Source organism: Phyllostomus discolor, chromosome 5 (genome assembly GCF_004126475.2).
Source record: "Phyllostomus discolor isolate MPI-MPIP mPhyDis1 chromosome 5, mPhyDis1.pri.v3, whole genome shotgun sequence".
Taxonomy (NCBI): Eukaryota; Metazoa; Chordata; class Mammalia; order Chiroptera; family Phyllostomidae; genus Phyllostomus; species Phyllostomus discolor.
The window spans coordinates 86,950,208-86,976,775 of record NC_040907.2 but is presented as its reverse complement, the minus strand read 5'-3'; the positions used below and the strand labels follow the sequence as shown (position 1 = coordinate 86,976,775).

The following is a 26,568-nucleotide window of genomic DNA, read 5'->3' as shown; positions in this document are numbered from 1 at the left end:
TCTGCATGAGACTTGATGCATGTGTGGGCTAACCACCAGTTGCCTATTGCTGGTGATTGATTGCCCATAGCTGTGAGGCCTTCTGAATCAGTTGAATAGTTTCCGTGGAAAAATGTTCAAGCTTAACGCAAAATCTGATGATCGTTGCTCTATGTGCTCAGTCATTTGAATGTGATGGCCACACAGTTCACATGCTCACTCAATGGCATCTACTGCTCCCACTGACTGGCACAGTGAAGTCCTCATTGTTCACACATGCAAACATTCCAGTCCACTGCCCGTGGCTGCCACATTACACTGATGTCATGCTAACCACTCTTGTTATATTTGCAATGGCTGGGTTTTTTCCAGACAGACCTCATACACACACATAAATATACATAAAAATGCCTTTATCATCCTTTCCTATTTATTTGAAGTAAAATAAAAAAATACAGTATCACTTAAATATTGATGGCTCCTAAGCACTTCTTTTAATTTTCTCTAATTTCACTAGCATAATTACATCAAAACAGAAAAAAACTACCTGGTGGAAAAAAATGCCTAGCCAATCCAAAATGCAGAATGGTACATTTTAGAAGTTACCAATACAAAAATAAAGTATTTTGGATTAAATTCAAGAAGTCATATAAGAATTAATATAACATTCTTGATTTTGGCAATCAACCTAAGAGCTGGGCAACTAAGAATTATTCACTTTGCTAAGTAAAAGCACATTTGTAATACTGCTCTTCTATGCTCCTTAGTACTGAGCCACTATATTTTTAATATCGCTCATCCCTTGTTGTGACTCTAATCATCTTTCCAAATATGAGCATTTCCCATACTCCCCCTTCACACATTATCATTAGCTGCTCGGGCACAATGTCATAGGCAATGTACTGATAAATGATGCTAAAACCATGTAACAATGCCCTTGTTTGCTTCATTTCCTCTGACTCTAAAACACCCTATGCCCAACATAACACAGGTGTGCACTTTACATGCATTAAAAGTAGGGTTCTCTCAGAGAGCATGGTTTAAATAAAGCAAATTGCATTAATCTGAGTAGCTCAGCTATTTTCAGTTTATCAATCACTAAAACCAGCCAGAAGCTGCTAGACTATCATCTTCAAAACTTCACATAAATAAATACGTAAGTTTCTTAACATTCCATGCTTTCAATTAGCCTTTCTATGTCTCTGCTCACTTCTTTTTTATAACTATATACTTCTTCCTATTGATTCTTGGCATTTCCTATTGGCAGGAAAACATTGCCAACCAAATATAATGTAATGCATTTATGCAGTGCTTTTAATTAAGTCATTTTGGAACCTCCTTAGCATTCCAATGAAGATGATATGGTACTATCTTCCTGAAGGGGAGAGCAGTTTAATTTTTCTTTGTCCTTCCAGTACCCAGCCCAGTGCTGGCTACACAGTAGGTGTTTGGTGTCTGTTACACATTACCAGAATGACACAGTCCTGGGTTTGAATCCCATCACCAGTACTTGCCAAACCTAACCTGGACCCTGAGCAAATCCTGTTACCTCTCAGGACATCAGTTTCCTGTCTGAAAAATGGGGATAAAGAATATCCATTTTACAAAGTTTCTATGAAGACTAAATAATACAGTATTTAAAGTCATTAGCAAAGTAATTCACACATAAGTGCTTAAGAAATTATAGATGATTTTCACCAAACCATGCATATATCTTCACACAAGTTATCTCTGAGATCATGAATTACATAAGTAATGTTGGACAATGGGTTCAGAGTAATACCTCCTTTAAGACCAGTGACTATAAAGGAGTGGGACTAAGCCCTACAAAGCAGCAAGTGTTCTCTGAAATGTGCTTTGATTATTTGGGAATATTACCCACACCTTGTCTCATGGCCCAGTTCTGTCATACTCCCTTTAGAGTTAACCCTACTCCGTTACCATGACCCAGGAACAACTAATGAGAGTCCTAGGCCAACTAATCTCCAGTTCTCCCTTATATATGTCCTTCCTTTAGGTATTCCCTACTGGGCCTATTATTCCAAAGAGAAATGAATGGCAGTAAACTTAACCTTCAGGGTCACTTTATCTGAAGAAAAATCCCAGCCACTAGGAGAACACTATTTTGTGAGCCCTTCTCCGTGGCAAGAAGGGCTCAAACAAGTACAACATGGAAGGCTGTACATGAGGGAAGCATGACATTTAAATACTCCAAGATTTGAAACATGGCTCTGGTTAATCTTTCATTACTAGTTTCTAAATATGAAGCACTTAAAACTACAAATCAATAGTCTAGTAAACACACCTTTAAAAAGGTGACATTAAAATTAAGAATACCATGATTCATTCAACTAAGCAAAATAAGAAAAAAAATTAAAATCTTTTATCAAAAGACCACCTATGAAAACTTCACAGTCCATAAGAAATAACAGTCCAAAAAATATTTGGGAGATTCTCAATCAACAAGTATTGATTTAATGTCTCCTATAATACTACTAACATTTGTACAGTCTTTTTAAAGTTACGAAGTATATTCAAAAGCTTGCATGTTCTTACTACCCAAATTTAACTACCTCATCTGAATAAATGAATAGATCTCCAGGAGAGCCTGGAGGCATAATCCAAAGGGGTCTATTAATGAACATGAAATTCCTTTAATGATACATTCCTGAATTTTCTAATCCATAATACCCCTGTATTGGTTACATAATAAAACGTCCATTTAAAAACTCCTAAACAGCCAGTGAAAGCCCTGGCTGGCATAGCTCAGTGGATTGAGTGCGGGCTGCGAACAAAAGCATCACAGGTTCAATTCCCAGCCAGGGCACATGCCTGGGTTGTAGGCCACAGCCCCCAGCAACCACACATTGATGTTTCTCTCTCTCTCTCTCTCTTTCTCCCTCCCTTCCTCTCTAAAAATAAATAAAATCTTAAAAACAAACCTCCTAAATAATGGGGTTCAGAGAGTATTCACTGGTGAATATACCCAGGTGCTGGGAGGGTGGCATGCCATGAGAGACTCAGCCACCCTGCCCGACCACCTCCCAAAACATCCCCCTGTGCAACTCTTCTGTTCAACTGTTCCTGAGTGGTATCCTTTATATATACATTGGTAATGTGAGAAGTAATGGTGACTAGCATCTAAAGGTGGGAGGAGTCTGGGGAACTAAGTCCTTTACCTGTAGGATGTGGGCTAATGCTGGATAGTTAGTGCAGAATTGAATTGAATTACAGGAAACCCAGTTGGTGTCAGAGAGTTGGAGAATCAGTTAGTAAGTATTTATTTGGTATCAAAAATGTTATGAGTGAAGCCCTAGCCAGGTTGCTCAGTTGGTTGGAGCATCATCCAGTACACCAAAAAGTTGTGGGTTCCATCCCCAGTCCAAGTGCATGGGAGAGGCAACCAATCAGTTTCTCTCTCACACTGATGTCTCCCTCTCTCTCTCTCTCTCTCAGATTAATAAATGCACCCTAGGGTGAGGATTAAAAAAAATTGTTGAGTAAAAAAACAACTCAAGGCACCTCAGCCACAACAGGACAATTATAGTCAATTAAGAGACACTGGTAAATTCATCCAAGATTTCACTCACATTCATAATTTTGACGATCACTCTAATTTTGGGAGAAATTGAATGAAGTAAAGCATGTGACTAATTTTGGAAATCAGTATGCTACAGAAACTTAAAAATATTGTACTAGGAAGTCTACTTCAAGTAACAAGAGAATTACATTCTTCCAACTTGCTTATGAGATGGTTGGCAGCCACTCATTTCTTAAAGAAACAATGTTCACTGGAGTGGTCGGAAATCTATCAGGCCACTGGGTACCTGAAACAGCACTAACCCCAGATTCTACCTACCCAAGAATCTAGCACACCAGAATCCACCTGCCACACAGAACAAGACCATTTTGAAAAGGAATGTTCTGACCTTGCGGCTGGGATGGTAGCACTAGAAACTCTCCCCTCCTCTAGCTTCTCAGACAGGGCACTCCCTCACATCAAGGCCCACAGCAGCTCATTTCACCATAGCTGTCCCCACAGCAAAAGTTGGCTGATGAAGGTTTGTTTATAAGATAATGTCTGGGAGCAGTAGTGGGGGACAGAAGAGCTCTGTAGCACCTAACTGGGTCCATCTGCAGTAATTAAAATTCCCTACTGTTGACATTCAGGTTCACAGAACAAAGTTCAAGCCTTGGAGCTGCAGTGGAAAAGGTAGTCCCAAAAAGAATGGTTTAGAAGTCATTCGTACTACAAAAGGATTTCAAACAACTTCGTGTGATTTTTTCTTTAAATCCTCACCCAAGGATATGCTTATTGATTTCAGAGAGAGAAACATCGATGTGAGAAAGAAACATCAATTGGTTGCCTCCTGTACCTACCCTGACAAGAGATCAAACCTACAGCCTAGGTACTTGCAACATTTTGGTGTACAGGATGACACTCCAACCAACTGAGCCACCTGGCATCACATCATACCTTGAAAGCCAAAAGAAATAAAATATGGAGCACCAAGACACCTAAAACACACTGTCATCAGTTACACTTCAAATTCACAAAGTTAACAATAAAAAGATATAGTATATTTCACAGGTGTGATGCACCAGAGGGACTGCGTTAGGAAATTGAGGCAGCCATTCCCCATGGTCCTATGGGAACTCTGAAGAAGAGAGCTAGGCCAGAACTTGACTCTTAACCAGTTAATTTTTTATAATATGGCATTGTCCATGAGCAGATACAAAGATCCTAATATAAAAATGAAACAGGGGTCCTCCTATCTTCATATCATTCATGCTCAAAACAAAAGGAACAGCAAGACCACACAACTATTCTCTTCTAGACCACAGTCGGGGTAATGGATGGGAGAAGGGAGACTGAGTTGTCTGCTCAGATTAAAATACTTTCCTACCTGACATCAAACTGTATTACAAGGCCACTGCAATCAAAACAGCCTGATACTGGCAATAAAAACAGGCACATGGACCAGTGGAACAGAATGGAGAGCTCAGAAATAAACCCAAGTTTCTACAGTCAATTAATATTTGACAAAGCAGGCAGCAGCATAATATGGAGTAAAAAATGCCTTCAACAAATGGTGCTGGGAAAGCTGGACAGCTACATGCATAAAAATGAAACTCAAGCACCAACTTACACCATACACAAAAGTAAATTCAAGGTGGATAAAAGATTTAAATATAAGCCGTGACACCATTAAAGTCCTAGAGGAGAACATAAGCAGAAAAATCTCAGATATTTCACACAGCAACATTTTTACTGATATGCCCTCTAGAGCCAGAAACATAAAGAACAGAATAAACAAATGGGATGTCCTCAAAATAAAAAGCTTCTGCATGGCTAAAGAAAATAGTATTAAAATGAAAAGAGAACCAACTGTGTGGGAAAACATATTTGCCAATGATAGATTGGACAAGGGTTTGATCTCCAAAATATATAAAGAACTCACACAACTCCGCTCTAAGAAAACAAACAACCCAATTAAAAAATGGGCAAAGGACTTGAACAAACACTTCTCCAAAAAGGACATACAGAAGATCCAAAGACACATGAAACAATGTTCAATATCGCTAGCTATCAGAGAAATGCAAATTAAAACCACAATGAGATACCACTTCACACTGGTCAGAATGGCCATCATAAACAAAGCAACAAACAACAAGTGTTGACAGGTTGTAGAGAAAAGAGAACCCTAGTGCACTGTTGGTGAGATTGCAGACTGGTGCGACCACTATGGAAAACAGTATGCAATTTTCTCAAAAAACTAAAAATGAAACTGCCTTTTGACCCAGCAATTCCACTGCTGGGATCATATCCTAAGAACCCTGAAACACCAATCCAACCTATGCACCCCAATGTTCATAGCAGCACAATTTACAATAGCCAAGTGCTGGAAGCAACCTCAGTGCCCATCAGTAAATGAATGAATCAAAAAGCTTTGGTACATTTACACAATGGAATTCTATGCAGCAGAAAGAAAGAAGGAGCCCCTACCCTTTGCCACAGCATGGATGGAACTAGAGAGCATTATGCTAAGTGAAATAAGCCAGGCAGTGAAAGACAAATACCATATGATCTCACCTTTAACAGGAACCTAATCAACAAAACAAACAAGCAAGCAAAATATAACCAAAGACACTGAAATTGAGAACAGGCTGACAGTGACCAGGCGGAGAGGGGAGGGGATTTCCACGGTAAGGGGTAAAGGGTTTGCAGGAACAATTATAAAGGACACATGGACAATAACGGGGATGCGGGGGGGGGGGGGGGGAAACAGAGGAGGGAGGTGGGGAGAGGTGGGGGGAAAGGCAGAAAACTGTACTTGAACAACAATGAAAAATTAAAAAATAAAAATAAAATAAAAAATCTAATTTCGGATTAAAAACTAAGATCCAGTTAGGCTAAGTTCCTGGAGTAAACATAAGAATTCAATGGCAGAACTTAGACTAAGTGGGAACAAGAAAAAGAGTGATAAGTTTACCTCTATCAATTTGATTTCTTCTCCTAACTCATATTCTACTTTTCCATAGAGTGTTTTGTATGTTCTTTTCTGCCATGACCTAATATTGCCAAAAAAATATAAAAGTTTGAAAGATTAAAAAAATACTTTCCTACATATTTTTTAAAAATCTTGCCCTGGCTGGCATAGCTCAGTGGATTGAGCATGGACTGCGAACCAAAGTGTCGCAGGTTCGATTCCCAGTCAGGGTACATGCCTGGGTTGCAGGCCATGACTCCCAGCACCTGCACATTGATGTTTCTCTCTCTCTCTCTCTGTCTCCCTCCCTTCCCTCTCTGAAAATGAATAAATAAAATCTTTAAAAAAAAAACCTCTTACAGGTAGACTCTTCCCAATTTCTTTTCTTACATTTTGGAGGAAGTCCCTTAATTCTGGCCTGTACTGAAATCTAGTATAAAGGGATGTCTGATTTAACATTAACAAATATAAATGATAAACATTTAGATGTTTTTAAATCTATTAAGTTCAGTATTTTAAGGTAATCTGCAAAAAGTAACATGAATTTCAAGGACTCTCCTACTATTTAAGAACAGGTCTATCCTATCCCATGCCTGATCTCTGAAGAGGATAAAATTTCACAAAATGCTACCAAATGTCAGCTGTATAAACCAGGAGTCAGTATGTTATTTCTTTTTTTTAATAGTATATTTTATTGTATTTTTCCATTCCCATTTATCCCCCTTATACCCTCTTCTTCCTTCATGCACCCCTTCCTCCCCATAATCACCACACTGTTGTCCATGTCCATGAGTCCTTTTTCACTTAATCCCTCCATCCTCCAACCCCTGCCCCCTCAGAACTATCACCCTGGTCTCTATCTATGAGTCTGTGTCTATTTTGCTTGTTACTTCAGTTTGTTCATTAGATTCCACATAGGAGAGAAATCATATGGTATTTGTCTTTCTCCAGCTGACTTATTTCACCTGGCCAGTGAAATAATGTTCTCCAGGTCCATCCATGCTGTTGCAGAGAGTAAAATGGTTTTGTCTTATGGCTGAGTAGTATTACATTGTGTAAATGTACAATAGTTGTTTTATCCACTCATCTACTGATGGACACTTGAGTTGCTTCCAAAACTTGTCTATTGTAAATAACAAAGCCCAGAATAATATCACTGCCCAGAGGGACCCAACACAAGGTGAAAGGCAGTGTGGGTGTAGCTGCCTGCTGCCCCTGACTTTCTATTTTCTCATGTGAGGCAGGTTGTAGCCTCGTCAGTCTCAGGATAAAGGGTCAAAAAGGAGAAAGGGAGGGAAAGGTCAGCTCAGCGCTGTGGCACACAGTGACACAAGATGTAACTGCAGACCCTCTGGGCCATCTTCTCAATCCACAGTGGACCTTTTCTGTGTGTGCTCTTCATCAACTCCCTTGACACACTACCTAGATTTTGGATTAAATAACAGAAAAAAATGTACATTAGTATGTTGCCTACTAAATAATACGCAATAAAGAAATGTTAGTTTCTTTCCTTTTTTTTTTTTTGGTCAGGGAGAGGAAATGATTGGTGAGCGTTACATCAGCTGACTTTTAGGCACAATTTCCTTAGAGAGAGTTAACTGATATACTGCTGGGGAACAAGGAATCAGGGCAAAGGCACAGCTGCATTTGTTTGTGAGCAGCCTGAGCTGACTGACCATTAATTATCATGACTATGTTTTTACAAACCTACTCTATATTTGATGGGTTTAATGCCTTAATACTGATTTTGGCTACAACAATAGTTAGCTGCACTAACTAGCTGAATTCATACAAGAGAATTCAGTTAGTTAAGAGGCTAATATGTAAGTTAATGCAAAGAGCCTATCAGTAGGTCAGTGATACCAAATGCTACCCCCTCAGAAAAAACAATCCTCAGCACAACTGTACTGTATGCTCCCCACACTCACTACTCCAAGCATCTGCTGACACTTGAACATGGAGACATTAATGATTACAGAACACTGTGGCTGTGAGTGAAGGCACACTGAAAGCTCCCATGTCATTGATACACTCCAGGCCCAGGTGTCTAATGGGAATGGAATGACCAGGCTGCTGTTGTCCTGGAACTCAAAGCTTTAACAAAGATGGTAGAGGAGTGGAAAAAAAGGAAGAACCTGGCTGTTTCCTCAGCAGTGCCAGGCCCAGCCAATCTTGTCCCTGCTGGAACCACTCACTCCCTGCTGGTCCTAGATAAGGACCTCCAGGAGGCTCTCAAAGCAGTCATTTGAACCCTGGGGACAGCCGCCATGTGGTCAAGGCTTCACCTGTAGAGCTGCTGGATGATCTTGTGCATGATGTTAATGATTTGACTGAAGAAAATAAAAAAGTGTTGCTCCTGAAATGTCAAGGTCCCTACTCTGGAATCCATACTGCCCAAAATAAATGTCCTTTCAGTCCTCAGCACAGTAACCTGGCTTTTCCTGGGGCTAAACATAAGCCCCAACATGACTGAGTTACACATCAGAGGGGATAGGGACAGAGTAAGCTCTCCAGTGAAGGTCACTTAAAGTAAATAATACCGTACTGAACGATCCTGGATCACCCTCCTTTGGAGTTTCTCCAGTTACATAAGGATAAGATAGGAGGTGACTGTCACGGGAAAAACAAACAAATAAAAAGTGTGTATATGATCTAAATTGTAAAAATATATAGGTAAATAGCCACACAAAAATGTTGTACCTGTGAATGTTCCCCAATAGTAGGTGAGAAGTCACCTCACCAGTTTCTCCCTGACATTGAGTGTTATTGAGTTCTTGTCAATTCTGCCAACTAATGGTTAACAATGTATGTTTATTCATTTGTTTTACTATTTGTAATATTTAAAATGTTTTCATATTTTTATTAAACCTTTGTAATTTTTCCCTTAAACTGGCAATTCTTGATTTTACTGCTAGAGTGACCATTGTTTTCGAACAATTTCATCCATCACATATATTGCATATATCAAAATTATTTGGCCAACTGCATGTCATCCTTTCTTATGATGTGTGATAAGAAAAATAATCATTTAATAAATTTATCACTAAGCAAAATTGTGGCACCTTCCTAAACAGTAGACAATTTTTTCATGGCTACACTGAAAATACATGCAAAATATTTCTGATACTTGTGTTTTAGAAACCTGTTGCTTGAGCTGGAGGAAGATTGTACGCCCTACAAGAAATGCTTGTTGCTCCTGCTCTTCAGCAACTGGGTGATCCCTACATCCCTGAGGCTTGGGAGTCAGACACAGCTGAAACCGGCCCCTGCACAGGGAGGCAGACAAAGCAGCAGAGACCATGGCAGTCTCTGCCTATTGCTGGACAGCAGAGAGGCAGCATTTAGCATACTCATTAGGTGTACTCATTTTGCTCCCTGATGGTAGCAAAAAATTAATAATGCATCACTTTGGCAATTTCCTTAGCTGCGTATTCAAGCTGGAAAAAGATCTGCCTCAAGTGCTATGACATGCAGTATTCAGCAATTTCTCTTCCCTTTGACAGAGGAAAAAAAATTTAAAACATCTACAAAAGCTGCCAACTTACAAAGGGATGAGATATCAAAAAGGATTAATATGCCATGTATCTATGGGGTAACCAAGCAAACAGAAATATTCTTTTTTAATCTAAAAAGACTAAGCAAAATTAAAAGGAACACTTACAAGTGAAAGCCATATTTGATAAAATGTCAAATTTCTTGAATTCTGCACCTGTGAGCTACATAGGAAGCACAAGGAACCAGATGTTTGCCAGCGCTTGCTAACAAACTCCTTCCTGCTGCAAGATAGCATGTCTCTCAACATGACAATCTAAGGAGGCAGGGAAGTGACAAAGGAAACATGTGGTCTGTTCTCCGTGGAAAGCCTATCTGACTCTCCTTCCACAGGACACTGTACTCTTAATGCACATCTTTCTAGAAGAGGGATTACATCTCAGGGGCTCAAGCCAAGCCCAGTAAGGCTAGATTTCATCATTTCATCACAGTATTACAATAAACAACTACAACTTCTCAAACACTTTCTGTACATAGTTAACTATATACCTGTTTTGGGTCCCTGAATGTGTGCTCTTAATACGTTGGTAAATGGAAATTCATTTCACAAAAATAATTCAAGGGCTCCTTTACTGACATGTTCAAAATACAAGAAACAGAAGAACTGAGAAAGGGAAGAGAAGATGGTTCAGAGGTGGTAGGATCCACAGTATCACATAAGAGCAGAAAGAAACTGTAACAAACACTTTGGTAAAAAATGACAGTCTCTTCCCTGCAATTATCCCTAAAAACAGCAGTGATTGGCAGGTAAGGGGGGAAAAAGGTAGAATCAATTATACATTAATTGGTGAAGACAATAAACCCCAGAAGAAAAATGCTAATCAGTTTCAAGCAGGAACTGTGTAAGTTCATTATCCTCACTCCTTTCTGTATATCTGTACAGCCCTGTACAATAGGGGCTGCTATCACTGCAGAACCAGAGTCAGCCGTGGGAAGTCCTTGGTGAGACCAGCTTCCTGCCAGCTATTTCCTCAGGCCCAGCAGTAACAAAACCTTCACCAGTCTGGTCATCCGGCTCTGTCTTCCCAGCTGGCTGACAGGAAACCCTAGTTACAATTCTGGATGACAGCTGTTCTCAATCCTACATATTCATAACATAAGAGTAACTCATAATGAAAAGTCTGTAAGAAAAGCATAACTCACTACTTGTGTAATTCTGGCTGTAGGGAAAGCTGTAGGAAAACTTTTGAGCATCTCATAAATCATGATGTAAACATAACCCTGTCTTTACAAGGCCAACCCTTGGTATCTCTATTGAGCCAAGAAGGGTAGCCCAGGATGCCATGAAAGACATGCAACATTATCCTGTCTGTTAGAATTCTGTCAGTTTAAATGACCCAGTGGGTTTTTAAAATACGTAATAGGACATAGAGAAAGAAAAACTGCCTTGAGAGAAAAAAACATTGCAGATTAGAAGGAAAACTTCTAGAATTTTCACATTTAATGACAAATTACATGCCATATTCTATCCTTGTGGTTATATCATTATACCTCCATAATAAATACTTTTAATTTCCCCCCTGAAAATACACAGATACTTTAATAAAAACAAAAACAAAAAAAGAAATCCCACCCAGAAACAAAATTATTGATGTCATAAGCTAATAAAAATAATAACATTGCAGTGGCTTCCAAGATAAAAGTTTTCAAATAAAACAGTAATTTCTGGTGGGTGTTAGAGAAGATGGAACCCATTGCCTATAAAATAGTAGAAATAATCCACAACAATCCAGACTTTGATTAATAACACAAGAGTTTAGTCAGATGAAGAGGAATACAGACATAAAAATCAAACTCCCATCATTATTATCTCTGGAAGCATTTTTGAAACTTTCCCCTTTGGACATAAGTTTTTCTCCTCAAAAATACCAGACCAAAGACAAAACAAAACAAAAAATGAAACAAAACAAAACAAACAGCAGACAGAGAACAATGAATCCTGTCTGCACAGACACCGAGAGGAACTCAGGGCCCAAGTCGCATCTCCAGGAGCCCCACGGGAGGAGAGCTTTCACCAGGACCACCCTGTCCCGCTCAGCGAGAAGAGCCCTCAGTGATCTGTAGCTTACTTCTCCGCCCCATCAAAACCAAATGAAACAATGATCAGAGAAAGAACACATGGTAAGACTTTAGCTCCTCAATTAAAGCATACAAAGCATCTAACTGTGTACAGTTACACAATGGTATATGATTAAAAAAGAAAACAAATATACTTGCTGCCTGGCAAAACCAGGACTGTTTCACAAGAACATGCTCTATGCTTCAGTCTCATCACCGGGTATAGCTACTGTTCAATGTGTTATGTAACCAACTTCCCTTGCATAGGCAAACATGCATTTGCTTTTATACATTACACTCTATACTTTTATAATAGCTCAATTTTTAAATACCCAATGTCACTGCAATCATTTTACAATTCTTTGAAACAATTTCAAAAACTGTATTACATTAAATGAAAAGAACATGTTATAATTTATTTCACCACTTTCCTACTGAAAATTTAGTAGGAAATGTGAAAATTTCACTTTATAGGTAGATTATATTTATTTGCATCATTATTTGGTGATTCGTCTTGCTCACCAGATTGCAAACCCTGTGTTTGTTTTTGGTCACTTATTCTCATTCCATAACAGTATTGGAACCGTACCAGGTAGACTATGGCATCTGGTGAATGAATGAGGAACCTATCCTTCAATTCTTGGCTCAAATCAGCCTCATCCACAGAATATTCCTGATACATGTGAGCTGTACAGAATGGTCTCTCTTCTGAAATTCCCCTGTAGGTCTACTTTTATAACTTCCTTGCAGGGGGAAAAAAATGCTATTTTCTGAGCACTGTTAGGTGCCGACCACTGTGCTGGTCATATTCAAGAGGAAACTCTAAGCAGAAAAGGGCTGCACCTCAGCCCAAAGGACATGCCAAAAACCTACCACAAAATTTTCAATCAAGGGTCCTTCCAGAGGAAGGAAGGACCCTTGATTGGCCTCTTCAGTGGCCTCACAAGGAGTCTGACTCTGGAAAAAGCTCAGTTCCCACTCTAAATGTCATCTCAGGTCTGAGAAAACATAAGTACACAGCACACTGCAGCTCAGGATATGCCATGGTGCCTGCTCACTGGGCAGGGAGATGTGAGCCAGCAGCTCAGGAGTGGTGCACTAGAGTTCTAAATAGCTGTGATTTTATCAAAGGGGGTGGGGGGAGGGGCGATAGCAGAACTTTGTGACATCACATGCAAAGCAGGGAAAAATGTAAAGGAGAAATCTGTGAATGTAAAGTCATTAGTCCATTCTGGAGAAAGGAGTAGGAAGTAAGATTCTGAGACTTTCTTGACTTGTGATCATACTGTACTTGTTCTCATAGGTACCTTCCCAAAATAAAGACATCATTGTGCTACCACCAACCCCTCAAATTGCAAGCCAGAAAGCAAGGTGTGAATTATCATTCATTCAACTCAACAAAGGCCTCTATTTTCTTCTATCTTAAATGATACTTTGAAAACTAATAAATTACTAAGATTTTTATTTCACATATGAAAACCAGAAAAAAACAGAAAGCTCAATACCATTGTTTATTTAAAAGTACTGTAAGACATTTACTTTCCTGAGAAGCCATGAGAAGATGAATCAAAGTATCCCAGCCAAAAACCAGCACCAAGACACCAGGCAGGTGAGACAAGCCAACCTGGAACTCCCAGCCCAGCCTAGCTGCCGTGTAAAATCAATGCATGAGTAAAGCCAACACTATGCGTAACAGGACTACCCAATCAAGCCACAGAATGATGGGAAATAATAAATTGTTTGAATTCTCCTAAAAGCAAAAGGCATTTACTTTCCTTCACACCATGTACTTTTAGTAGCTGTATTTTTTGTGACGTGATTCACAGCAGCTAAACAAGCATCTCATTATACTGCATTAATGATTACAGGGAAATGCTATAGCACTTCCTACAGTACATGTCTAATGACTTTCTAAAGATAAGTAAGACATTGTGTGTGATGGATTTAGGGAAAGGAGAGGAGAGAGAAGGAAAGGTGGTGACTGGAGGTCCAACATCCAACCAGATTTACTTAGGGTAACTTTCAAAAGTTAAGTCATTTATTTTACTTTTTTTAATTTTATTTTAATCATTGTTCAAGTACTAGTTAAGTCATTTATATGACAGATCTCTATATGGATGAAAAATTATTCTGGAGCATACACTAAACACAGATGACATCTACCTAATGGGGATGAAGTAGATATAACAAAACTTAGCACAAAATTTTGCCCTCTCTGCAATGCTCTCACCTCACCAACCTGGCACTGTCCTAACTTTGTCTCCTTCAAGGCACAGAGGCCAGGGATCCATTATGAGAGGGAAATATAAATACATATGAGACCATTGAACCTCAACACTCCCATACTCCCAGTCCACCTCTACTGTTTCCTTCCCTCTGCTCCTGTCCAAGTCCCACCCTAAAGGCGACTTTTACAAACTGCAAGAACACATCAAGCCCAATGCATGAATCCACATTTTTATACAAGATTTTAAACAAACATGAACACCATGAAAAATGCAAATCACATAGCTTACTGAAATTAACACTAATGTCAGGAGAATAATGGGACAATGGTCGTTTTGTACAAGCAACCCCAGAACAGGAGAAATCTATTACTTTTCCTCCCTTTGGGACCCAAGAGTAGGTCAGATCCTTTCTGTAAGATCACCTCTCACCCATAACTGACATTTCGGATACAGATGAGAGATGACTCCAATGGTAGCTTTCAGTTAAAAAAAAAAAAACAAAATTAACAAACTTCCTTTGACACCAAAAACTTGAACTCTTAAAAAGCACAATTTTCTTTCACCTCCTGGCTTATTTCACTTAGCATAATGCTCTCCAGATGATCTCACCTGTAAGTGGAACCTAATCAACAAAACAAACAAGCAAGTAAAATATAACCAGAGACTCTGAAATTAAGAACAAACTGACAGTAACCAGAGGGGAAGTGGGAGGGGATGGGGGGGGAGGGTTTTCAGGTACAAGTATAAAGGACACATGGACAAAACCAAAGTGGATAGGATCAAGGGTGGGAAGTGGGGATGGCTGAGGTCGGCAGGGAGTGGTAGGAGGAAAATGGAGAAAATTGTACTTAAACAACAATAAATATAAAATAAATAAAACACCGAAACATTTAAAACAAAAAAAAGGCACTATTTTCTCAAGTTTCAAGAGACCCAAATCAATTTCCCAACCTGTCCTATCCCTATAAAGAAGTTTTACTTTCTCTCACCCATTATTCCATCTATTAAAATGGCTCTTAACTTTAATATCTGTGCCAGTCTCTGTACTGCCTTAAGAGGTCAGAAGAAAGCAAAGAAGTAAGAGAAGGAAAGAGCAAAATGCTTTCCAGCCATAGCATAAAGCTGGCACTTGGCAGAGCTAAAAGCTTACAATACTCAGTTCAGGTAATAGCAGCAGTGGGTTAAACTGAAGGTCAGTCAACTGGTCAACTGCTTTCACTCTCCATTTGTGGATCTTTCCATCATCAATGCATCTGCAGCGGCCTTCCTCCAGCCTGCCTCTGGTTGTGCCGAGCTCTGGGATAAAAGCATGTCCAAATCTGCAACACCACAGAGGCCAACTTGCCTATTAGGGGGCCTACAAGACCCCATCCTTTGGGCTAAACGGAGTTCCATATACTCTTAGTAAGTCCAGCACTCTGAAAAGCTTCACTGTTTTTTCATGAATGCCAGGTAAATTTGTACTCAGGATCAGCTGTGCCTGTTTGTGCAGAGAAGACTTAAAGGACTGCAGACAAATTAAATCACAAGAGGCGCTTAAGAGTGGTACACTAAATACTTGGTTGTCTCATCTCTCATATGACTGAATTATCCATTTAAGAGACACAGTAAAATCAATTTCAAAAGGTCACCAAAAAACAGGGTACTAGAGGCCACAGTCTTGGGCCTAGGGAGGCCAGAGAGCATGAATGTTGAATGCACAAGCTTGGGACTCAAGCTCTGCCACTCACCAGGTCCGTGATGTCAACAAGCTATTTAACTTCCCTCAGTATTAATTCCCCAATCTGCTAAATGGTCATTTGTGGCTAAAATACATTGGCGTGGTATAGAAAGTCTCTGGACTATAGTAAATGCTACTGTTATTTGTTGGCGTTACTATCATCATTACACAATCTGCTCAAGGAAGGGATGGTCCTACATTCTCTAAAACAAATATACATTTGAACGATTCAAATTAATAATCCCCTCCCACAATCCATCATTAAAAGCAACTCAAAAAATAAGATATTAAATGCTTTCCCATTAAATTTTTTTCTTTATTTGTATAAGATCAACCTCCCTCCCCATGAACACAGAAGAAAAGAGGCAGAAGAGGAGAGGAGTAGAGAAATGCTCATGGAAAACAGTTCAGTTTCTGAAGTTTCACCAGGTGCAGGTGGAGGGGCTGGCCTCTCCTCTTACTTCCCATGGACTCCTGGCAATCCCATAAGCTCACCCTTCACTTATTTTGGTCATAATGCTTTGAATGCCATGGAGGTACCACAGAGTTTCTCAATTTAAACCCCATGGAAAGAACCCCACAGCAACTTGCACTCCATCCTCCACCAGACAAAGTCCTCTGAGCTGGCCAGGCCTTTCACATAAAGATGAGGGAAGCTGGACCCGCCTGAGGCTCCAGCACCATTGCTGGTACAGTAGGTGCATGGGGAGACTACAGGGCCACAGTGGAGGCCATGCTTGGGTGGTAGTCTTTGTCTCCAGGCCAGGTAGGGGATTTGCAATCACTTTGCTGTCCGGCTGGCCTTCCATCCTGACGTCTGGTCCTCATGCCAATGATCTTCTGTTACAGAACAAAGAAAAGATGGGAATGGCACTATGCCACAACTTGGGCTGATAGAGACCTTAGGCTGAGTCTGACAGGATGGGCAAAGACTGCAAGCTTGGTGGAATTAGTTGTAGGCAAGGACTTCATGGTGATGGTGTAACCCTCCAGAAGGGGTGCTTGTAGCCCTGAAGCCAAAAGGAGGTCATTCGTAATGTCCACACTTCAGGCCATTAAAGAGTCATGGTTCTCTTCTCACTTATAGCCCTTGCACAGGATTGACTCAGTCTGCCGACAGTCCTGGGACTGAGAGAGTGGCTATTTGTAAGGTTTCAGTTCCTTTTCAGGGCCCATGTTTATTCACAGGCCCTTCGTGATTTCCTCTAAAATGCCCTTCTCACTGGGATTGAGGATCAGGAATTTCTTAAGCAGGCTTTCACTCTGTATGGACATGAAGAAAGAAACATTATGCTGAATTTCTCTCCCTTAAAAGGCAGAGATAAAATGACCATCATAGAAAAAGGAAACTCCAAAGTTCCATAAATCCACCAAGGGGCCATCATAATTATGGCTGTGAAAGAGTTCCAGGGTATAATAAGGCAGGCACTGCCACAGAAGGTATTCAGTTTATTGCCAATAGTGAATTCATTCCTGAAGCCAGAGTCTGCAATACTGACATTAAGGTCAACATCAAAAAGTTCTCTGGCTTTGGGGCCCAGTGGACAATACCTTCTGGTGGCAGTACTACAGAACAGACACTATCTGGTAGAATTTTCCACAAGCCTCTTTCTGTCCTGCATGTAATGGAACATCTCTCCTCCACTACTGTACACTATGACCAGGGAGAGTGTTTCCTGGGTCTAGGTCATCTCAAATAGTATCACAATAATAGGTAATTCAAGGCCTCCATCTCTTTATACTTCAAGGAATAGTCTCTGGAAGCTGAAAAAGCTCTACTGACTCTTGTTAATTACCTTCACAGCCACCTTTGTCCCAGTCATAATGTGCCCAAACATCACTTTGGTAAGGCTGCCCTGGCGGATGCTCTTGAGGAGCCAGTAATTGTCAATATGGATCTCATCAGTAAAGATGGTCTTAAGGCCAGCACCATGGTCACCTGCTAACTACACTAACAACACTAATTTTTACAACATTATATGATAAAAAAATAAAGATGAAAAAATTAGGAAAAGAAATAGGAGAAAAGAAAAAAATAAGTCTAAAAATAAAATAGCAAAAAAACCCTCAAGTCACCCAAAAAATGAGAAAAATGAAAAAATAAAAAATAAGAACTAAAAATGATAAATAAAAATAAGAAATAAAAAAGAATAAGCACAAAATAAAAGATTTAAGTAAAAAAAGAAAATTTAAAATAGTAAAAAAGAAAAAAGTAGAGGAAAAAAATAACGAACAAAATACACAAAAAGCCCAACTGTAGTCAAAGTTCTTTAAGCTACCAAAAATCAGTTTCCTATATAACAGAACCAAAAACTCGAGACCCAGCCACAGATTCATCCTGGTGCTTGAAATCCCCATTCCTTATGAGATTATAGCAAGAAATACATCAATCACAGCTAGGGGATTATCCACAGTGGTTTTTCTCACTTTTTAGTTTCAAGAATCCTTTATTTTTTTTAAGAGTGAGGTAATACAAGGAAAGGCTTTTTATTTATGTGTGTAATAGCAAACCATATTTACCTTATTAAAACTTAAAACACAATGGGTGCTTCATTGGTCTTTTCATTTTTAATTTGAATAGCTGTAATAATTTTTGGCTTTTAAAGAGCTCATAATGTCTATACAATATAACCAATTCCTTTTCTTTTTAGCTCTATCTCAAAATGATGCCATAACTTAACCTGGTGGATAATACGATAACAAAAATGTTCTGTTGCATAAGACACAGTAAGATGGCTTTCATCAGATTTTCATTCATTTGCTGTTTTGCCCAGAGATTTTGGAGGAAATTCTTCTCTACCATGCACCAAAGAAGTCATTAGGTCCATATCAGTTATCTTTAAATATAGAGGTTGCATCTGTAGGTTAACAAAGCTACTCTTCCTTTTTTTCATCCAACAACAAGTCATCATACTGTGTCTGTAATGGGAGGGGGCATGGGTGCTAGGTGCTAGACATGGCACCAATAACTTAGGGGAAAAAAAATCCAGAAGTCCATTTATTTCTTATCAGTAGAAAATCTTTTTTCTTATCATAAGCAGAAAGTTTTTATTTCTTTAAAGAACAAATCATTTAAACCAAATCAAAGGCCTCAGCAGACATAAACCAAAGTAACAGTTTAAAGCATTAGATATTGAGGCACATGACATATAATAGCAGAAATGCTTCACTATCTTAAGCTTATAACAAACTTTGCTCCACTAACAGCTAAATTCTGCTAGCACTTGGGTGTGGTTGAAGGTCACAGTGCATCTGCAGAACTGAAGAACAGCTGTGTTCTACAAGTACTAAAGAATTTCAGACTATATTGGTAGGAATATATTTGATACTGAAGGGAGGGGGATGAGGGGAAGGTTAGTCCCCTCCTACAGGGCATTGGACAGCCCTGCAGAGATTCACAGCAGAAAAGCAGACTTCCCCTTGCTCATGCTCAGTGAATTCTCTCCAGTTGGCAATGCCTGCAGTTGTGAGTCCTCTGCATTGGTGCCCTGGTTCACTGGAAAAGGCATTCATCCATCAAGTTCATAGAAGTGGCCATCAACACTGCTGAACAGCATAAATAAAAGTTCACTTTGCCATCTACCTGATACTGGCCTTCCTATGTCACAGTGTCACTGGCTGCCTGCATGGCCTCATTCTTTTGAAGCTTTTTTCTCTGTCTTCAGGGTACAGCTTCTCCATTTCCAAAAACTGTTTCAGGACTGACTCATCCTCTAATTCCAGTTTGTCTTGATTATTAGCCACTGTGTGTATAAATCTGATGGCACCACAGGAGTTCCCAATGGTCTGCTCCATGAAGTACACTTTAAGACTGATTTTTTTTGTCTGTTCGGCTCAATCTGTTTTTTTCCTGAAGTTCTCTTGCTGGACCTCCTCCTGTAGCCCCACCACATCCATGAAGTGCCACTGGCCAGCAACCCCCACACAGGCCACCACTTCATTCAGTATCTGGGGTTAATATCCATCAGTTTTAGGTGTAGCTTCACAAACCACAGAAGAAACTACAACCCAGAGATGATGAAAAATCTCTTCCTCTCCTTATGTGGATCTAAGTTTCTGCTCCATATCATTATCCTTCTCCCTGAAAAACTTTTCAATATTCTTGCCAGGCTGATTGATACACTAGTGACAAATTCCCTCAATTTTTGTGGATCTGAGAAAGTCTTTATTTCTCCTTCACTTTTGAAGAATAATTTTGCCGAATACAAAATTCTAGGTTGTTGTTTTGTTTTGTTTTTCCTTGCTTACATGGTTTCTGAAGAAAAGTCTGATGTAATTCTTATCCTTGTGCCTTCATAGGTATGGTGTTTATTTCCTCTGGCTTTCTTCAAGTTTTTCTCTTTATCTTTGATTTCCTTCAGTTTTAATATCATATATCTATGTTTAGATGTTTTGCAACTTATCTGCAGAGTGTTACCTACCTGGATTTGTGGTTTGATGTCTGCCATCAAAATTCTCGGCCATTACTACTTCAAATATTTCTTTTCCTTTCTCTGTTTCTTCTCCTTTTAGTATTCCCATTACCTATATATGATATCTTTGTAATTGTCCTACAGTTCTTATTCTATTCTGGTTTTGTCACTCTCTTTTCCCTTTGCTTTTCAGTTTGGGAAGTTTCTATTGACATATTTGCAGGCTCACAAAATGTCTCCTTGGCGCAGTCCAGTTTACTGATAAGCCAAAAGGCATTCTTCACTCTGTTGCAGTTTATTTTTTTATTTCTAGCATTCAGTTTTGATTCTTTCCAGAGTTTCCATCCCTCTGCTTGAATCCATCTGTTTTTGTATTTTGTCCACCTTTGACACGAGAGCCCTTAGCCTAACTGTATTTTAATTGCCCAGTCTGGTAATTCAAAGATCCCTACCACATTTGATTCTAGTTCTGATGCTTCATTTGTCTCTTTAAATTGTGTTTTGCCACCCTGGTTGGTATGGCCCAGTGGACTGAGCACTGGCCTAGGAACCGGGGTGGGGAGGGGGGTGGACACCAGTTCTGTTCCCAGTAGAGGACCTGCCTGGGTTGCAGGCCAGGTCTCCAGTTGGGGGCGTGCAGGAGGTGACCAATCAATGTGTCTCTCACACATTTCTCTCCCTCTCTCTCTACCTTCCCTTATCTAAAAATCAATAAAAATATTTTTAATTGTGTTTTGCCTTTTAGCATACCCTGTAATTTTTTTTTGTTGTTGAAAGCCAGACATGATGTACTGTGTAAAGGGAACTTGAACAAGCCTTTAGTGTAAGGTTTTATGTTGATCTAATTATAAGTTAGGCTGTATTTACTGTTTGCTGTAGTTGTGGGTGTCAGAAGCTAAACTTTCCTCTAGTGTCCTTGTTTATATCCTCCCCGTTGCCTTTGGCTCTCCCTTTAACAGGGTCAGAGTCTTGCAGTTCTTTGAGCTGTACTCCCTTGTCATAATCCAGGAGCCTGATTAATATGGTGGTAAGATGTTAGGGGAGATGAAGCCCTCTACAGTGCTACAATTAGGTCCCAGTCTTTTAGTGAGCCTAGGCCCCTGGGCACCTGGACTGTGACTTTCACAGGTGTGTCTTAGCTTTCTTTTTCCTGGTTAGGTGAGACCAAACTCTAAAGGGAGTTTGAACTGGGTATTTCTCATCCCAAGTCAGTTAGATTCTGATAAAACCCAAGTCTGTTAAGCTTTGGTAAATTAAGCTAAGGGAAGGCTTCGTTAAGGAGAACAAAATGCTTTAGATATATTTTGAAATGTTTACTTTTCTCCTCCCACTGTCAGAAAAAGGAGAGGATTTTTCTGAGGCTCTAGAAGGACTACTGTAAGTAAAATTCATGAAAGCATAAAGCTCTTCCAACCCCTCCCCCCATACTGAGCCCTGGTTGTTTTAAATTCTCAAGCTTATGCACACCAAGCCTCCAGGAATTTACCTATTGCAACTTAACTATTCCTACCAATCCTGGTTGTGTATATAGGGGTAGGGGAAGAGGTTCTGCCTGACTTCTGCTTCTGGTAAACCGTGCTTCTTGGTACCTACTTCTCTCGCCATTTCATAGTGAAACAGTTTGCCCTGTGACCTCAGTTCTCTTATGTATCTAATAAGTGACTATCAGTTTGTTGGGCTTATTTTCTTATTGAGAAGACAGAAGTGTAAACTTCCGAGCTCTTTAAATGGTGTCCTGTTAAATACTTTGGTTTATTAATGTAATATTTTGATAGGTTCATAGTCCTATTTATAATGTGCTATCAAGTGTTTTTCTTATAGCATGCAATCTGAAAGAACTACTTAACACACAGGAAAAATACACTCAGCACATACAAATGTTTAGAGAAGTAGCTAATCTGTCCTACAGTGCCACCTACCATAGATAAATCTTGATTGTACCTCTACCTGTTTTGATTACAATGATCTTTTCTTTATAGGTAATTATTAAAACCAGATGTCAGCTGACACAAATATGGCTCCATTAGTCTGTTACAACTGCCAGTTAAGCGTCTGGATAGCCACCAGCACCCCTCTCCACAAGTAAGCTGTAACAAGATGACAAAGTAAGCACCAAACGTATATGCTGCTTTACTTCTCATTCACTACTCATTTGTTGATGCCATGCAAGCTGGCAGGAGGGAAATGACTTCATTTAAATAAAGCAGTCTCCTACATGATCTTTCATCATGGTCATTTACCTCCGAACACGCATTTATAACCAGCCAAGCACAAGTGTGTTCAGTATTCTGGTGCCCTCTGGTGCCCTCTGTTTCCCTCTCCTTCAAAATCACTCTAAGCTTTAGAAATAAAACAAATTCTTTTCAAGACAACACAAAGGACATCCCCTAAAAATGGAATTTATTTATGAAAAATTGTGTATTTACTCTTACATGTTTACCTTCATAGCACTCTTCATTTTCATGCAACATACCTATGGAGACTTTTTTTCACTGCTCAAAAGAGTTTTTCAACTCATCGATTTTGATGCCTTTTTTTATTTCACCTCTTCCACACTGATGAAACACTTCCCTTTGAGTACTTTTTTATCTGGAGAAACAAAAAAAAAGTCACTTTGGAAGAAAGCAGGTGAATAGGGAAGGTGGGGCATGGGCGTCATGCCTTTTCGGTCAAAAACTGAACGCTCAGCAGAGTGTGGGCAGGTGTGTTTATAAATCACACATCATGACACGGGTAAACACATTAAAAGCCTCCTCAAAAAAATTTCATTGAATCTGAATGCAGCCTCTCATAACAATGCCAGCTGGTACACTGATACAGATGGGTTCCTAGAACATTCACCTAGTGGCAGAAGCCTGTACTGCAAGGTACCTACTTCTACCTCCAGAAGATAATTCTGGTTTTGGGGGGGCCTCCCTCATATGTTGCAAACAGTAGATCTTAATGCTTTGGGAAATGCATATTGTTTTTGTTTTTAACTTATTTTTCCCTTTTTTAAATTGTTGTTCAATTACAACTTCCCCCCTTTTCCACCCATTACTCTCCCCTGCCCTACCCACCCCCAAACTCCCACATTCAATCCTCCCTCCACCCCGTTGGCTTTGTCCATGGTCCTTTATACAAGTTCCTTGACAACCCTTCCCCTTTTTGCCCCCATTACCCTCAACCCCCCTCCCCTCTGGTCACTGTCAGTTTGGTCTTTATTTCCATGTCTCTGGTTCTATTTTCTTCGCTTGTTTGGTTACTTAGGTTTGTTGCTGGTATGTCATTCTTTCTTTGAAAAATAGGGGAGAGATATTACTTCTCTGCAAATTATTATTTTTCAGATTATGAGTTGTTTTTTTTTCAGGTTGTATTTGATAATTTCTCTTTTGCTCCTTTAACTCACTATCAAATGAAATTCACATCTACCTCTATGATTTTTGGCTTCAAAACTTAACTCATTTACCTAGATAAATCTATAGTGAATTTCATTACATATAATTTGTGACTCTAGAATCACATTCATGTCCACAGACCAAAACATCACACCCAGGGTTTGATTTCACTAAGCAGGTGTAGAGTGCAAGGAAAGAGATGGGCAGCTATACACAAAAGTTACAATGGGGAATGGTAAGATAGGGCATAATGTAAAAGATTCTCCTTGTCTTACATTATCTAGCATCATGTGAGGGCAAGGGGGTCTTAATACTTACTAATGCTTAAATCCTTGTCCAAGATTAGATACTAGCCACATAGGCTGTTCCTTATTCCAAAAATATTATTCCTGAAATTCAAGTCATTTAAACAAACATGGAAACCTTATATTACAAAAGATTCATAAAGCACATTTTTCACATAGCCAAGAATTCATTATAAAATCATCATCAACCAATTATCTCCACCCAAAATTTTCCTGCTTCGTCCTTTAAGAGTTTTGTATGTTGGATTTTCTTAAAATAGAGTACAACTTTACTTTTGTTACATAGATTGTATTTCTTTCCCCAAAATCTCCAGATTGCTATATAAAATCTGCCTCGCAAATTCTCCAAAGACTTTTCAAATGAAAGTAATATAAACTCTCAATTCAATTAGATGAAAAGTAATGAAAACTGTATTTCCCCAACTACTCCTCCTTCTTGACAAAAGGGAGCTGAAGCTCTTCGGATGCCACTGAGCCACTGGCAAGCCACCAGCCACCAGGACTTCCATGGATCACAAGCATGGGAAGAAACCCCCTAGAGTAGATCTCTTATGCAAATGAGATATACAAGATGATTAATCCTTAGAGGGGAAAAAAACACGCAATTAAACTGAAGAGGAACAAGATACAAGCTCTACCTTAGGAGAAATCAGACTACAGGCAGTTCACCAAATAAGGTCACTGCTTACAAAGTACTGATGAACTTCCTCAGCTATTTCTTAGAAGACCATCAAGACTGGTGATCCTGCTGAAAAATAGAAACAACCCACCCCACCCCTACATCTTCCTTTCTGCCCTGCTTTCACCTACCTAGGTCAGCTGCTCACTCTCCTCCACCCCACACACTCCGCTGCATTCATCACAAGTTCTGTTAAATCCATCTCATCAGTATCTCAGGGATCGATCTATCTGTTTTCCTATGCACCTCTTCCCCCCTTCCATCATACCACCTTTATCTACCATGGCCCCTTAGCTGCTTTCACTGCTCCAATCTTAGCCTTCCAATCGATTTTCTCCCAAACCAGCAAGATCTTCCAAATTTACAGGTCTGATCAAGTCACTCTACTGGTTAAAAATCCTTCAGTGATTCCTCAGTACAAAAGTGTCTCTACAGACAAGACCCATGTTCCTCAGCATAATTAAAAGGCCTTCATAAATTGGCTTGGAGGTTCCCAAATTTTGCTACACCTTGACACCTCAGAAGGTTTACAATTCCCAATACCCCAGCACAATGCATTCCAATTCAGTCACAAAAAGCAAAGTATAATACTACCAGTAATTTAGGAAGTGACTGGGTAAACCAAACTAGCTGATGACAGTCTCTCTTTTTAGCAAAGCTAGAAAGGTCAAATCCTTCTCACAGCTGTCAGCAAACAGGCAATCTGGAACCTGAGTGAAGGACTTTGTGGCATATTCCAGCCAAGGGATTTGTCTGACATATCCCTCCCAGACAAGAGGAAGATGAACTTCCAACATGGGATTTATATCATCCTTTAATAAACCATTATCTGTGTAAATAGCACTGAGGTTTGTTTTTAGGGGAATAGTTGTTTGTATTTCACTGATAAATTTGCTTTGGACTCCCCCCACCTTCCAAATTTTCTCTGTCTCTCAGACTAACCTTCACACTTTCCCACCCAAAATCCTCAAATCTGAGTAAGAGGTCATGCTATGTACTCTCTGGCTACTTGTACTTGCCCTAAGCCAAGGTCTGCCTATGGACCTGATGGCAGGCCCCATTAAACACCAAGTTCTCTAACAGTTGGGACATGACCTCCCTGGTGACCACACATTTCCAACAGGAAGCACCAGTTGAAAGTTCAGAAGAAAGGGCCCATGTCTTCGCTGCTCCACACTGGTTGGTCTCCAGCACTTGCCACACTTGCACATATTAGGCATTCAATCTTTAATTTGAGTCCAGGTTAGACCTCTTAAAATGGATGAGTTGACACTGTGGTCTGAGACATGGGTCTTTAAGAAATAACAGCCCAGGGACTTCCGGCCAAGATGGAGGCACAGGTACTCTCACTGTGCCTCCTCAAGCAACCAAAACTAAGGACGACAAAAATTTACAAACAAAAAACAACCTGAACAGAGAAAAATGAACCGAATGGAAATCTGACTGCCATACATCCAGACTGGTAATGAAGGGCAGAGTCGGAGGCCTATGGAGAGGGGTCGAGGGGTCCAGGCAGGAAAAAGCAGTGGCTGGCAGACACAAGCTCAGGACGAAGACAGCAGTTGGTGGACCCCAGAAGCACAGAGGCAGCTGATGGACCAGTGGCAGACCCTGGGCGTGGGAGGCAACGAGCAGACCCAGTGCAGTGCGTAAGGTAGCTGGCTGTCCCCAGTCACACATTCGCATGCAAACTAAGCAAAAATGGGCAGCGACACAGACCAAACAACCCAGGGACCCAGTGCCGGGAAATAAAGCCAAAGGCACCGA

The 26,568-nt window shown here is 39.9% G+C and overlaps 1 protein-coding gene and 1 pseudogene across 2 annotated transcripts in view; both read right to left on the bottom strand.

Moving 5' to 3' along the window:
* The window catches only part of FARS2 (phenylalanyl-tRNA synthetase 2, mitochondrial), a 555,715-nt gene that overhangs the window by 471,391 nt on the left and 57,756 nt on the right, over positions 1 to 26,568 (bottom strand). The window lies entirely within an intron of this gene.
* On the bottom strand, positions 18,179 to 20,476 carry LOC114496809 (annotated as a pseudogene).